Here is a 16,921-nt window from a genome sequence, read left to right as displayed (position 1 = left end):
GAGAATAAAGGCTGAGAGGAGGGGACTGGATCTACAGAATCTGTGTGGGTGTTAAGCATTGTCAATCCTCCAGGAATAAATGTGTTTGGAAGGGTGTTTGTATATGTTATAAGGGCTGAAGTGTTTATTTAACACCTCGTCTGTCAAAATGAAGAAAGGGGATGTGTTTTACATGCCTTCTAAAACTTGGACTCTGCATATACCATCTTTTGGACAGTATGACACATTTTAAACCCCTGAATGGACATGGTGGCCTTGAATTAGGCCAGCGCCCTCCCATTCATATTTACAGAGGGTCTCAATGGTGACTGGCTTATGTTAAATTCAATATTGGCTAAGTTCCCTGTTCAAGAGTTGTGAAAACTGGTAGTCTGTTGCACACATATGTAAAAAAAAGCGCTTTTTGAAAAACGGGCTGAAGGACAGATTTAAACATGAATTATGATGGTTTTCTGAGCACTGTTAAACAACAGATATAAGCACAAATATTTTTAACAAAAGGTTTCTAAAATTTTTAGGGCCCTATGAAATCCGTAAAAATTTTCTTCTTCTGTTTTTTTCCATTTAATTTTTTCTGGATTTTTTTTTTCTTCTTTTAATTTTTCTAGACTCCGTTTTAATGGTTAAATTAAATATTTATCAAAAAGCATGTCTAATTAATTAAAATCATGAAACTTACCATAATAAACAGCAATTTATTAAAAGTTTAACAAATATTACATTTTTAAGGTCCCATGAAATGTTTTATTTTTTCTCAAATTATTATAAATATCTTTTAACCAAATTCTGTTTTCCATTAATTTTCTGGATTCCATTTGAATGGTTTTTATTAAATATTAATAATCAAAAGCATCTATAATTAATTGATTTTTATAAAATAATTTATTATAATTTTATTTATTTCCTTTCCCCAGAAATACTGTGTTGTGTATTTACATTTTTCTTCTAAATAAATTCTGCTAAGTACTTTTTTTTCTGGTAAATATTAATTTAAAAACAAAATTTTTATAGTAATTTTATTATTATTAGTAGTAGTAGTAGTAGTAGTAGTAGTAGTAGTAGTAGTACTATCCTTACATTAAGTAATATTTCTGTCACGGTTTCTTCAAGTTAAACCAAACTTTTATTTTGACGGATTGCAATGAAGACCTTTAGGTTTCTGTTTGTATATATGATATGATGATAGTTTTTCTGAAAAGAAATGGTAAAAAGCTCATGAAGTGACTCTCAGCACAATTCTAGAGATCATGATCATGTGTTCTTGTACCCCTGTATTGAAGCAGCAGAGGCTGAAAACACCACAAGCGTCACGCGCAGAGGTCACGTTAACCGCAAATTTTCCATCATTTACGGAATTTTTTAGCAATAATGGAAAAAGAAAGGCTGTCAGTCATTTTGACAGATTACACTGAGGGTGATCTATTGTAATTTATAACTGTAATTCCCACCCCTGTCCAGTTGGTGGCGAGTTCGCTCCAGTGTGGCAGAACACAAATAAAACTGTCAAAAGTCTTTTGCTATGCCTTTGATTACGCACAGGCGAGTACCCACTAGTAAAGCAAAAGAGATGATCAGTTCACGTGCGTGGATGCTTCGCTTGATCTGAGGTGTCTACATCAATCTATCACACCACATTAAAGAGCGTCAAAAAGGTATTTAGCCTATTGCTTGAATTTCCTAATAAAATGGACAGAATTTCAAATCTGAGACTTACGTACAAAGACAACGCACAAAGCTTAGCTCATTGCGATTTATTGGATGGGAGGTGCACTATATGTATTGTTCATTCATCAACTGAAAACAGAATCGATTGGCATTTAAAAGGATCATATGATGCAATTTCAAGTTTTCCTTTCTCTTTGGAGTGTTACAAGCTGTTTGTGCATAGATAAGATCCCTGAAGTTGCAAAGACTAAAGTCTCAAAACCAAAGAGATATTCTTTATAAAAGTTAAGACTCGACCACACCGCCTAAAACAGCTCATTTAAACATGCCCCCACATGTCTACGTCACGGTGTGGGGAGATTTGCAAAACATCACCCAAATGTTTGCAAAGAAAGAGGGTGGGACTTTTATTCTCGCTGTAGTATTGTTGCTGCCGCCGGCGCCATGTCCTGGACACGCGGTGTTTCTTTGTGAAAGCGAAAATACTTTTGTTGGGCTTCCAAAAGAGGACACAACTAGAAATCAGTGGGTAAGTTGTATTTACAACACTGTTCCAGAACAGTTGAACCCAAATATTCGAGTGTGTGCATCACATTTTACGGGGGACTATTTCCTGAACCTGCGAGTAGCCTACCAGCTGTGCTCAAAGGCTGTTTCTATAAAGTGGGGCAATTCCAACATTGCAAGGTCTGACTCACAGCCTGTAAGTACGGTTTCATATTATTTGCCACGGACTATTCAAACACAAGTTTTGAGCAGTGTAGAGTAACGTTAGTGCTTGTTGTTTGTCGTTTCTCCAATCACAAATGCAGACATGGTAATGTTTACACGGCGCGATGCAACGCGATGCGTAAAAAGACCGTATGAGGCATTATAATCAGTAATTATGTCCCCACTGGATGCAACAAATGCCTCGTTTGCCTCGTTGTAAGCTTGAGGTATTCGGCCAATCACCATGCACTGGATAGCTGGCTAATCAGAGCACGCCTTGCTTCTCAGAACGATGAGCTTTGTAAAAATCGGCGCGTTTCAGAAAGGCGGGGCTTAGAGGAGCAACAATAATGTACAATATGTGGAAAATAATGTGTTTTTTGAACCTTAAAGGTGCTGTATGTAGGATTGACACCCAGTGGTTGAACTAGGTATTGCAGTCCAAATTCAAAATATTGGAGACTGTTTTTTTCACCCGGCCCCTCCTCCTCAGACTTGACGCACACGCAGGTTGCCAGATTAACGACACCAACAGGAACGTGCCAATGAATGAAATTAAATACGCTGTGTTTTCCGCCAACTGGCAACCCGGGGTGCCGAAATACAATTGGGTAAACTGGCAGTTGGGTAAACTGGCAGTTGTATCACAAACCATAACAAACACAGACATTCCGGGTAGGGGTCGACCGATTATCGGCGCCGATATTACTAATTTTTATGATTATCGGTATCGGTCGTTTTCAAAACCGATGTGCCGATAAAATTATTTAATTTTGAAACGCGGTATTTGGCTCTGATGCAGCCTGTCAGAACTCACCACTCTGTGGCCTAGAGCAGTCTCCGCCCACCGCGCATCTGATTTGTTGGGAGTCACGATTCAGACCGGAAGACTAAGGCACTCTCACACTGAAAGCGCTTGCTACAGTTTCAGTGATTATCACGCATCAGTTGTCTCTCAAAGGCAGCAGCAGACCTTGCTCAAGTTGCAATAAATCACAATCCACTACACTGAGGTTGCAAAACACCTCAATATTATCTATTTATGGTTTCCGCGATGGGAAAACGCAGACGTAATCGCGGAAGCCAGTCATATAAAGGGAATTTACTGCGCACGGAGTTCGTCAAAGTTTGGATGAATTAATCAAAAGTAGGTCAGTTAAATTGACTCGCGCTATGGACTAGTATCTGTAAATACTAAGCTGCAAAAAGACTTATTTAAATATGAATTCTCTGTATATGTGAATGGCACAGACGCGCGGTTTTGATTATACACACACACACTGAAGTGCGCGACGCTCGCGGTGTTTTCAGCATCTGCCTTCTCACTAAATGAGGACATAAATACATGAACAACATCCCCAGAACTGCTCTGAGAGTTACTTCATGAGCATTTGACCGTTTCATTTGAGTAAAACGATCGTCATATCACATAAGAGGTCCTCATGGCAACCCGTCAAAATAAAAGTTCGGTTTATCTACTACTACTACTACTACTACTACTACTACAACAACTTTTGTTTAAAAGAATAATCACACAATACGCTATTTCTTCCATGTTTTAATTTTAATGGTAAACAGATTTGTTTGCCACAAAATTGAGTTTAACTCTCATTTGATTAAAAGATAACTGAAATTAATGTTTTATGGATTCATTTGCACTGCACTGTAAATTAAAACTAATCGAAATTACTGTCATATAGGCTAAGATTAAGAGACTGTCACAAAGGCCAAAATTAGGACGACATAAATTTTGACATTTCAATAGGCTATTGAACCAAGCGTGCCTATAACAGGCTATTAGTGTTATAGTTTAATTAAAATAGTTACAGTCTTCTTCACAACTTCTACAATGGAGCTATGAAGACAATTAAATTATTTACACTTATTATATTATAATTATGAGAGGTTATGCTATTACACATACATTTCTAACATGTAAATTATTGAAGCCAAATACTTACATTTCCCCAAGCTGTTTAGCTGTAGTACAGTATTCATAGGCTTAATCATGAAGCATACAGTGGCCCCACTTTTAACTCTCTCTTTATATTACCCTTATTGTAGATGGATGCATGGAGGATGACAAGAGTAAGAAGTGCAATCAACACCAGGGAAGGCAGTTTTTGTCAGAGCCCTTGTTATTCTTAATTTTGACATTAATATTCATTTTTACATCAGACATAATATATCGGTTATCGGTCCACTTGGTCTGTAATAATCGGTATCGGCCCTGAAAAACACATATCGGTCGACCCCTAATTCCGGGCCGGAATGCACATTTTCAAAGGAGAATAACTGACTGTAGAATTGTTTTTCAGATGAACAAGTATGTTAACTTAATATGTTTGCAGATATTTAAGAAACATGCTATGATATTTTTATGCTTTAGTAGAGTCAAAATCCTACATACAGCACCTTTAAATCGCATAAACACATTGCATTACACCAAATACACCAAATAATGTTCTTTTTATGTCATATGACCCCTTTAAGAATCAATATTGGTTCATAAAAATTAGAATCTATTAAAATTGAGAAATCGTTTTTTAATTTATTCCCAGCCCTAACATATTTTGTTGTTTTTAGTGGCCTCCACTGTCACCGCGGGGTGTGTGTTGAACATGAAAAGTGATGCACTCTGCTCATCTGTTCTCTTCACAAATAAATAATTGCATAAGCCTATATCAAGGGTGGCGGACTCCGGTCCTGGAGAGCTGCAGCCCTGAAGAGTTTAGCTCCAACCCTGATTAAAACTCACCTGCCTGTAGCTTCCTAGTAACCGTTCAGACCTCGATTAGCTTGTTCAGGTGTGTTTGATTAGGGTTGAAGCAAAACTCTGCAGGGCTGCGGCTCTCCAGGACCGACATTCGCCACCCCTGGTCTATATGCTCATCCTGCAGTTTCATTATTAAAAATACAAGCAATTAAATATGTTAGAATTAAAATATGAAAATTAAAATGACGGCAGGGCTGATGGCCCGGGGCCAGCGTGAAGGACGCTCGGGACAGTAGACGGATTTGTCACTTGCCCGATCAGGCCACTACAGCGTCGTCACGAAATTGTATCATTTGCATGCGTTTTTAAGCCTTGTTCATTTAAAAATTCAAGCGATTAAAAAGCATTTGGGCGCAAAAGACAACTCCTTTCAATACTTGCACGCTGTTCACACAGAACTGAACAAAGGGCGCAAGTACTGAAAGGAGTTGTCTTTTGCACCCAAATGCTTTTTAATCGCTTGAATTTTTAAATTAACTTAAATTAAACTGAAATGTCAAGTCAAGTCACCTTTATTTATATAGCGCTTTTAACAATACAGATTGTGTCAAAGCACTTAACAGTATCAAATTGGAGGATAGAGTGTCAGTAATGTATAATAAGATTAAACACTCAATTTTCAGTTAAAGGAATTTCATTATTGAATTCAGAGATGTCATTGTCTAGCTCAGTTTAGTTTAAATAGTATCTGTGCAATCAAATCGGCGATAATCACTAGAAATTAAGTGTCAATTGGGCCTACATAAATCGCGCTACCAATAGGCTTGCTGCGATAGACGGTGTTGGCGGTGATAAGTGTTAAGCCGCAACACCGGTTACATCACTTGCCCACCGCAGCACCGTCGTTTAGAATTAATTTTTTATAGTAATAAAAATAATTTAGTTCAGTTAGAGGACCCTAAAATTAAAACTGAACGCGGCACCGGTCACGAATCCGGTTCATGGTCTTCCGTCCACTCGCCATCGGAGGTCGCCCTTCCATCATATTGACTCTCGCACCACATAGACTGTTGCACGTCACACTGGACTGCATTTCCCATCATCCATTGCACTGATCACACAGTTGTCACCAATTACACACACTCAGATCCTGCTCTAGTCGCCGAGTATTGTTCTAGAGTTTATCACTCTCCTAGTGTTAGCTGCCTTACCGAGCCTTTCCGTGTTTCTGTTTAGTCTCCAGTATTGTTCTGCGTTTATCTCTCACCGAGTGATAGCTGCTTTACTGAGTCTAGTCTCCAGTTCTAGTTCGTCTAGTCTTTTCGTTTTGCCTGTGTTTCTTGGATTAACCCTTGTCTTGCTGTTCGGACTCCGTTTGTACCTCGCCTGGACTATTGCTCATGGTATTGGACTACCTCTCTTCTCAAGCCCTCTGGATATTGTTCGCCGATCGTAGACCCACATTTTCCTCAGGATTTAATCTTGGTCTTGCCTGTGTTATACCTGTTTGCCTCTGTTTGAACCATTCCTGTTATAACCACGTCTCTGTCTAATAAAAGCCTGCAAATGGATTCGCACGTCTCATGTCTCGTTCGACCGGTTACAGCACCGAACGAACAACAGTCACGCATCACAGATCAGATTTAATTTATCACGTGAGGAGTCCAGCTGACTGACAAGAAGAGTGAGGAGAGACAGACAAGACGATGGCGGACAAGTTTCAAAATGTAAAAGTGCCCTTTTTAAAAATATTTTGGATTTTGAAAAGCCTGTTGACTCCTGCCATTAATCTAAGTGATAATGGAATTTTTTTTAAACATTCGTTTATCATTTATTTGGTTCCACAGTATTTGCTGATTTCTGTTTTATTTAAACTGTGTATTTTTTCCCCATTACTTTACATCAAGGTGTATGCCATCAGTGCCTCTAAACTTTCTTATTCGTTTTGCTAATAAACATTGTACGTTTCATAATTATTTGTTCCTCATTCTTTACTGATTCTTAATTTTGTATACCTATTTAAACTTTGTGCAAGTTATTTATTATTTTATATTAGGCATATAGCATGGTGTATTTTTATTCGTTTTGTTAATAAAAGTTCTATGTTCTTTGTTGTTGCTTGAATTGAATTCAAGCAATTGATGCTGAATTGCCGCTAATTTAAAAGTGAAAGTAAAATGCGCACGGTGCTTTTATAAGCTATTTAAGCAAAGGAAAGTGAAGGAAAACTCAAATTAACTAAAAGCAAACAACTGCTTGACGCCGAATTGCCGCTAATCTGATAGTGAAAGTAAAATGCGCACGGCGCTTACAGACTATTTAAAACCGAAGGAAATCATGGAAAAGAGGGAAAACTCAAACGACACCCACCACGGTGATACCGGTATTACCGGTGTCGTCACACATCGATTAACCCGTGGGAAAATTTCCTCACCTTCACAACCCTAGCTACCAATGGTGATTTAATCTAAAGATCGGTTAGCTCATCACATCAAACCGTGCAAATTATTATTACTGTTATACTTTATTCTCAAATTATTAATGTTAACAATATCACCAGCATTGCGTGACAACGAGTATAGTGTGTATTAGTGTGTAGATTTCAGTTTCTGTACAGTCTAATCTAATTGTCATGCCATTTGAATTTCATATTAAGAAATTCTTTTAACCCAAAAAGCGATTTATGCTCCCTTTTCTTTAAAAACCCCTTAACTGTCACTCACAGTTTTGAACATAGACATTAAAGTGCACTATCCAAACTTAAATGAATGAAAACATTTTGTAACATGATTTTGATGTACCATTTCCATGGTAATGCAATGTCTGATTTTAAAATGGGTTTCAAAGGATGAATTTTGAGATTTTAAGTTTTCAACTGATATATAATTTCTTATTATTTCTAAAGCGTGATAGAGAAAAAGGCAAATAAAAAGACTTTCTGTGACAAAGGTCGGAACTCCTGTTATGATGTAGATTTTTCAGGCGCTTTAGTTTAGGGGTCTGGAACGACATGAGGGTGAGTAATTATGACAGAATTTTCATTTTGGGGTGAACTAACCCTTTAAAATACAAATCTTGTGTAATCCCAGGCTATCTGTAATCAGAAGCACATTTAAAACTGGAATATAATTTAATTTCATTCACATGTGTTTCATAAACACATAATCCTTTCTGGATCACAATGCGCCATCAAAATGATACATTGACATAATTATAATAATGATACATACATTAATTTCCCGCGAAAACCTACCCATACCACTCAAGTTAGAAAACATTATTATAAGCTAACCGTTGTGAATCGGGCTAAAGTAAGGTGATAGTTTTGAACACTGGCTGGTTATGTACTTGCTCAAATATTGATTTTGGATCATTTTTAACCAAAAAAAGTTACGGATTGCAGCTTTAATTATTGTTTTACTTTTTGAAAAAGTGAGCATTTTAACATTTACAGATTAGCCCTCTTCAAGAGAACAAAATCTTCACTTCCTATGAAACTTGCACAAAGTATCAGTAATATAATCTTAAATAGTTACTGCAGCCAGGGATGTCTGTGACTCTTTTTCCCTACATAATAATTACTTGCACAGATGAAATGCAATAACAAATGGTGTCATGTTATCTTGTGTTCGGAGGGCGAATGTTTGAGAGCGTAATCGTGTGAGACAGTTCTGAGAGGCAATTATACCAAATCATCCTGATGACAGATTTTTGCTCAGGCATTTCAGATAGACTAAAACAATATTTTAGAAGGTGTGCAATGTGATTGGTCCGCTGGTTAGTCCAGTGTCCAATCACATTATCTGTTGAGGCAAAGTCACGTTTTTAGTTGCGCATCCAGGAATTTATTTGTTAAATGTGTTTTAGTTTATGTACATTTTACACAAAATTAAAAATTATCTGCCTCAATTAAGAGTTTTTTTTTATGTGGATTATAAGATTTTATGCGCATCCAGCATTTTTTAATGCAATGTCTCAAAATGTGAAATGCAGCTACTGTAACCCATATTTTTGCATTTTTAGTGAAAAAGAGAAACAAGTGGAAATTGATTTTTGTGTTCATCAACACTGTCAGAAATGCTGTCAATTGAGTTTAGCTTGTACTGAACCCGGAATATTCATTTAACAACCATAATTACAAGCTTCTAGAGACACATGCTGTGTGTTTGGGTGTTAATCTAATACCTGATGTGCACTTGTCTTTTTCAGACGGCCCAGGCTGCCTATTCAAGACTCAAAAGCAACAATGGTACCATGGCTCTGACAATGGCTCTCTCCTGGGAATGCTGGTGAAGGGAGAGCTATCTCAAGGTTGTCAAGAGCTTAATCTCATGCCAGGCTTCCGAGGGGTTGTGCAAATCTTGACACTCTTTTCAGGGCGATAAAAAAGTCTGAAAGATAGAAAAGGGTTAGAAAAAAACGAGGTCTTGCTGCCTTGGCCTACAGTAGAAGTCCACACAAGGTGGTCTGTTGTTTTCAAGGCTGAGAACAACGTATCATGTCTGCTGGTCTGGTCAGCTTTCTCACTTTGACAATAAGAGTGAGAGTGACTGGGAAATCTAACACTCATCTCTTTGTTTGTGGAGAAAAACTAGAACGGCAGCCTACAGACTGCACGGCTCCTGTGTTATCACTACAAACCTCCTCTTCCCTTTTTTTCCACCCCTGACTCCTCTTCTCTCCGCTGAGACATAAACTCCTTTATAGTGCATAGTATGTGGGCTTGAACATGGACGCAGGTAAAGTAATACCTGCAGAGGGCACAGAAAGTGCATTCAGGACAAGAGAAAGAGGGCTGATAAGACCCCGGTTGGCGATGGAGAGCATGGCCCTACACAGGCCCTACATTTGTGCACTGACCCTAAATCCCATCAATGGTTTTTATCATGTCATTAGCAGGAAAACAAAGGGTGTCTTGCGCATTCCAATTAGTGCTATACCGAAGTACAATTTTTATACCAAACAACGATGACCTAATGTTTACACGACAATTTACTAAAAACAGAAATGTTTTTCTTTTGTGTTTTTGAAAAGTATTCAATACAGACAACAACATTGTTAAAATAATCTCCGTTCACATGGATCATCGAAAACGACTAAAAATGCTATTTTATAGATGCCAGGCCAGTAGTTGGTGATGTTACTTTGTAAAGAAACACTATGCGCCTGTGCACATACCTATAGACTGAAAACATAATAAACATGCACATGAAGTCACAGTTTTCAGGAATTTGCATTTTTGCAGTTTAGATGACAACGATAACACTCTGAAAACCCATTTTCAAAAGTTTGTTTTCCGGCCACTGATGTGTAAAGCCGTGCTAACGCAAAAGGAGTTTTAGGTCGATTTTTCCCTGATTTCCCTTCCCGACAACTGGAGATAAAATCTTGTTGAGAACCTCGGTCGGTTCTGATGTTCGGCGTGCATTATCTTGTAATGTGAGGCGTTTACAGATCGAATCTTGCACCTCCCGATCTTTGGTGCCAACTATGGTCGTAAGTTCCGTCGTTACCAACATGGTTCAACGATTCGATGTTTCCTGAAACCATAGTTAAAACGAACATTTGCAAACAGCGTCGCAAACTTATGTGGATTGGAACTACAGTTCTTGACTTGTAGTTAGAAGCATAGTTTCTTGTTAGTAAGACATGGGCTTAAATAAATATGCTCTTGGGCACAATAAGCAAGCTAACATGCAGTACAATCTGTATATCCCATTCTTTCTAAATATAAATGCATTTCAATCTATATATTTTTGTGCGATAAGCGCCATTTTTGAAGAGTGCACATGTGCATAAATACCTAAGGGCGGGGGTGTTCCCCCTCTGTAAAGAACGCGTTCCCCTCGGTAGAACTCGTGTTTCACCCTCGGGGGGCCCCCCTCCATCATTGGGCTCTTAGAATGGTCCTAACCATGTGAACAGTCCAAATGAACAGTCAAAATCCATAAAAAGTTTTCTGTTTTTAGTTTAAAACGGTGTTGTGTAAAAAACACTTAAAAGTCCTGTGGTGCAAAGTACATTTACCTGACCTTCACATATGGGTTTCGAAGTAGATTACTGAAATATCTTTCTTAAATGTCATTGGCACAGCTCCTATTTAAGTTTGACAGTTTTAAGGCCTTTGCACACCGAGTTCGAAATTTTCGCATGCGTTTTTCCGTATTCGTTATCCTTTCCTATTAAAATGCATGCTACGGATGCGAAAATGCAGTAAATCGAAACTGATCTGAATTTTTTTATGATGGACGAAAGTTTTGGAGGCAGTGTGTAAACGTGATTGACAACGTGAGGTCGTATTTATTTTTTAACATGCAAAACTTTCAGACAAATATTTCGGCCTCAGTGTGCAATGGCCTTTAGAGTTACATTGCAATCCTTGCTTTATCACATAATAAACATGCTCACACATCAAAGCTTGTAATTTGTATTTCAGCTTGCAGCTTTTGACTCTTTTTATTCTTCCTTTTCACCGTTTTATCGTCACTGCATTAAAAAAAGATACAACAATTAACAGTATCTTTTAAGAGAAGTCATTCAGCTAGAGTGTAAATATCCCACAGCAATGAATGCCACAGATATTTTTGGAGAAAACCCAATAAGCGAAGGCCACTTAGTTTTTAAAGACGAAATGGAGAAAAAAAAAAAAAACATTGTTTTCTTCCACTGTCATTTCTTGTCCTCCCTCAGAGAATTTGCACTTCTGTCTTTAGTAACTAATTTTTTTCTGTTTGTTTTATAGTTGTTTTGAATGCATCTTGCTTCAACTTAATATTCTAAATTTCCCAGAAGACACCAGCAATCAAATGCAAATTAATGGCAATTTAAGATCCCCTGTCCTTTCTGAGACACATTATAATTCTGTTTCCCTCATGTGCCGAAAGTAAACAACAACAGAGTCACTTCAGGCAAAGGAAGTGCATGCTGTTCGTTTGATGAATCTGCATTCCTAAAACATTTCATTTGTACAACATAGTAAACTATAGTAAACTCTCTTTCCATGTCACAAATGGGTATTCTTATTCTTATTCTTATTATAAATGAATAGATCCAGACAAATTAACAAGGGTATCATGTCATTGACCCACATGGTACACGTTATGAAGATTGATGTTCTCTTTTATTTAATGTGACAGTCCTGGCAATCGTTATTTTTTACACACACTGTACTGTTATCCATAGACCATAGGGATCCATAAAATCTTGTTTTTCTCAATGTCTTAGCTTTGTTCGGCAAGTTGTGCTTATTTGAAGTCATAAATAATTACATGGTATAAGTGCTTTGCTGAGTGAAGTTGAACAGTCCCGTCAGAGCAGGACTTTCATGGCATTTGATCGGTAAATATTGCGCCACCCGCTGAGCTGCCTCACCCTCAGCCACTCCAACCAAGTGTTTCCGAAAGAAGCACTGACTAACGAAGAATTTGGGTAGGAAAAGGTGCACAAGCAACAGGGATGACCGCAAGCTTGAGAATACAGTCAAGCAAAGCCGATTCAAACACTTGGGAGAGCTTCACAAGGAGAGAACTGAAGCTGGAGTCAGTGCATCAAGAGTCACCACGCTCAGACGTCTTCAGGAAAAGGGCTACCAAGCCACTTCTGAACCAGAGACAACGTCAGAAGCATCTTACCTGGGCTGTGGAGAAAAAGAACTGGACTGTTGCTCAATGGTCCAAAGTCCTCTTTTCAGATGAAAGTACATTTTACATTTCATTTGGAAATCAAGGTCCCAGAGTCTGAAGGAAGAGTGGAGAGGCACAGAATCCATGTTGCTTGAAGTCCAGTGTGAAGTTTCCACAGTCAGTGATGATTTGGGCTGCCATGTCATCTGCTGGTGTTGGTCCACTGTGTTTTCTGATGTCCACAGTCAACGCAGCCATCTACCAGGAAATTTTAGAGCACTTCATGCTTCCTTCTGCTGACAAGCTTTATGGAGATGCTGATTTCATTTTCCAGCAGGACTTGGCACCTGCCCACACTGCCAAAGGTACCAAAAGCTGGTTCAATGACCATAGTGTTACTGTGCTTGATTGGACAGCAAACTCGCCTGACCTGAACCCCATAGAGAATCTATGGGGTATTGTCAAGAGGAAGATGAGAGACACCAGACCCAACAATGCAGATGAGCTGAAGGCCACTATCAGAGCAACCTGGGCTCTCATAACACCTGAGCAGTGCCACAGACTGATCGACTCCATGCCACGCCGCATTGCTGCAGTAATTCAGGCAAAAGGAGCCCCAACTAAGTATTGAGTGCTGTACATGCTCATACTTTTCATTTTCATACTTTTCAGTTGGCCAAGATTTCTAAAAATCCTTTCTTTGTATTGGTCTTAAGTAATATTCTAATATTTTGAGATACTGATTTTTGACTTTCATGAGCTGTAAGCTCTAATCATCAAAATTAAAAGAAATAAACATTTGAAATATATCAGTCTGTGTGTAATGAATGAATATAATATACAAGTTTCACATTTTGAATGGAATTAGTGAAATAAATCAACTTTTTGATGATATTCTAATTATATGACCAGCACCTGTATATATATATATATATATATAGTTTTAGGTTTTTGAACCGTGGTCCTTGGTGATTCCTATAACGCAAGTCAGCGGCTACACATTTTTAAGAACAAAAAAAAAGCATGCTGTAAATAATATTCAGGTCCGTTCACAGACCAATCGTTTTGCTTTATAAGACCTCAGCATATCTTCAGGAGCCACGTGTATTCATTTTGCATTCTTTGATACGCTTCTTTTATTCTCAAACACGTGCAGCTGACTTGCAATATATGAATCACCAAGGACCACAGTTTCAGATAAATATATTCTTTACTATTCTGCTGAAGAAAAAATGTCATCTACATCTTGCATGGTCTGCAGCTGAGTAAATTTTTGGGTGAAATATCCCTTTAAGGAAAACACATTTTTAAATACATAGACGCTTCTACAAGTTTTAAAAATGTGTATGAAATGTTCTATGAAGCTGGAAAAAGAAAGGGGAGGGTACAGTTTTGAGTTTACTAGGAGATGAGAAAAAGAATAAGAAAATGCCTCCCTTTAAAGCCTAGGACGTTCATGCTTGAGTTGGCCTGTTGGGATAGTGGACAGGTTTGAGGACAGGCTCTGATGCGAATCTCATTCATTGTGGGCCAGTGTTGTCCTCGTGTTATTCTAGGCATAGGGAAGTGACGTGGATGAAATAGGCAGCCATTGTCTTCTGATGCGTTGACCTCATGCTCCCTCTGGGACTGTCTAAATATTATTTCTTGCAAAAATGTTGAGCGCTGTTGATAGGCCCTTTTTCACACAGCCTCCTCTCTCTACCCAGCAGTATGACAGCTTTGTGTGTTGCTTTTCTTTTGTGTATGTCAGTGTTCATTTTGGTGTATAATAAGGTTCTCCAGGGTAAGTCGAATTTGAATTTTGGAGTGTTTATGAACTGTTGCTTGAATTGTGCTGAATGTCGTCAATGAATTGCAACAAATTAAATTACAGCAAAAGAGCATCCATATTCATCAGCGCTTCAGACCCACAGATAAAACACAAACTGTCTTTCACATGAATTTTAGCCTTGTATATTATAATTTGATTACAATTTGTTTTTCAATAGACTATACAGCTGTATGGCGGGAATTTGCGCTTTTTTACTTCGTGTCCTCGTTAATTTTATAGCCCATGACTTTGGCAAGTAGGCTACACTTGTTTCAAGTGAGCTTTTGTTTTCACCGTCTTGTGAACTTTGGTATTGAATGATAATTAAGACAAAGACCGTTGTTGTGAATATCAGCAGGACTGGCACGAGGCATGCTTTCTCGTGATATTGCTTTTTAAAAAATAACATGACAACTAGTTATCAAAACATGATACTGAGTAACATTTTTAGACACAATACTGATAGTTACTTACTATTTTTGCTCTGCCATTCCACAGGAAACAACAGCTAAAGTCATTGCGTCTCTGAGCAACACATTGTAACGGTGAATGATTCAGTGTTTTGAACAAATCAGTTAAGTGAATGATTAAGTGAATCACTCATGTCAGTCACTTGTTTCTTTATTTGAATCAGTGTGTTGTGCGTTCCAACGAATCGGTTCAATGATTCATAAAGACAATCCCCTGTCGCCTCCTACTGGCGTAACAATGAATTCCAATATCTTGAAATATCTTTTAAATATAATTTTAATTCCTGAAATGAATTCAATTTGCATTTAGATAACAAATGATAATGGTATATGGATAATTAGATCTGTCCCAGATAGCAACAGAATGTGGACCAAGTCTGGCTTACATAGGCACTTCTGGCTTAATCTACATATGGAACACAAAACCAGTTTCAAGTGTCAATTTTTCGAAATTGAGATTTATACATCATGTGAAAGCTGATTAAATAAGCTTTCCATTGATGTATGGGTTGTTAGGATCAGACAATATTTGGCCAATATTTGAAATATATTACAATATTTGAAAATCTGGAATCTGAGAGTGCAAAAAAAATCAAATTATTGAGAAAATGGCCTTTAAAGTTGTCCAAATGAATTCTTAGAAATGCATATTACTAATCAAAAACGACGTTTTGATATATTTAGAGTAGTAAATTTACAAAATATCCTCATGGAATATGATCTTTACTTAATATATAATGATTTTTGGCATAAAAGAAAAATCTATAATTTTGACCCATACCCATACAAATGTGACCCTGGACCACAAAACCAGTCTTAAGTCGCTGGGGTATATTTGTAGCGATAGCCAAAAATACATTGTATGGGTCAAAATGATCGATTTTTCTTTTATGCCAAAATCATTAACATATTAAGTAAAGATCATGTTCCATGAAGATATTTTGTAAATTTCCTACCGTAAATATATCAAAACTTAATTTTTGATTAGTAATATGCATTGCTAAGAACTTCATTTGGACAACTTTAAAGGCAATTTTCTCAATATTTAGATTTTTTTGCGCCCTCAGATTCCAGATATTCAAATATTGTATCTTAGCCAAATATTGTCCTATTCTATCAAACCATACATCAATGGAAAGCTTATTTCTTCAGCTTTTTCGAAAAATTGACCCTTATGACTGGTTTTGTGGTCCAGGGTCACATATACAGTCAACGATCAACGTGACGTCATTCACCATAATAATAAATGAATATTCAAATATGTACAACAAGCAACTTGCTGTTGTTGATGCACACAGTCGTCAACAAAGGTACGCAGACCGTTCCAAAAATGGCAGATGGCTTACGTATCGCGGCACATAGAAACAGTCGCTAATGAGGCAGTATGACTGTTTCTATAAGTATGTCTGCGTTTATCTCGTATATCTTTTGCTGCGTCCTAATTCGCATACTATCCGTCCTAAATAGTATTCGAAAATAGAATTAGTATGTCCCATATCACAGTATGTTTAAAAAAGTATGCCAAAGATTCCCGGATGGTCTACTACTTCCGGTTAGAATTCGAAGTACAGATCGATGCACACTCTAACGGCTAATATTGCCCACAACACATTGCGCGGCGGACGAGGAATCGATCAGAACTACAAACACGCATAAAACGTGTTAAAAAAAACTACAAACATGGCGGATATGCGAGACCAACAGACAGGTAGAGAGAGGCTGCGTCCGAAATCGCATACTACTTGTGTAGGTACTACATTTGAATTCGAACGTACTACTCGACCGTTAAAAAAGTATGTTCTATATAGTATGAATGAGGGTAGTATGAATGGAATTCGGACGTACTACATCCGCCATGTTGATGGTGTCATGCGTCTTCACAACAGCGCGAAATTTTAAAGAGCCCACTTCACTTTGCAAACAT

The 16,921-nt window shown here is 37.7% G+C and overlaps 1 long non-coding RNA gene across 3 annotated transcripts in view; it reads right to left on the bottom strand.

Moving 5' to 3' along the window:
* Nucleotides 1–15,102, bottom strand: part of LOC131525106 (uncharacterized) — a 32,834-nt gene extending 17,732 nt beyond the window's left edge. For 2 of the 3 annotated variants that reach the window (XR_009267147.1, XR_009267148.1), the window contains exon 1: nt 15,002–15,102. This is a non-coding gene — a long non-coding RNA (uncharacterized LOC131525106). Of the gene's footprint in view, nt 1–9,277; nt 9,484–15,001 lie in introns of all 3 variants that reach the window. The other variant, XR_009267149.1, reaches the window with a different exon arrangement.
* Nucleotides 15,103–16,921: the final 1,819 nt, after the last annotated feature.

Source organism: Onychostoma macrolepis, chromosome 02, assembly GCF_012432095.1.
Source record: "Onychostoma macrolepis isolate SWU-2019 chromosome 02, ASM1243209v1, whole genome shotgun sequence".
NCBI lineage: Eukaryota > Metazoa > Chordata > Actinopteri > Cypriniformes > Cyprinidae > Onychostoma > Onychostoma macrolepis.
Note: the sequence above shows the minus strand (reverse complement) of the source record. Positions and strands in the feature narration are given on the sequence as shown.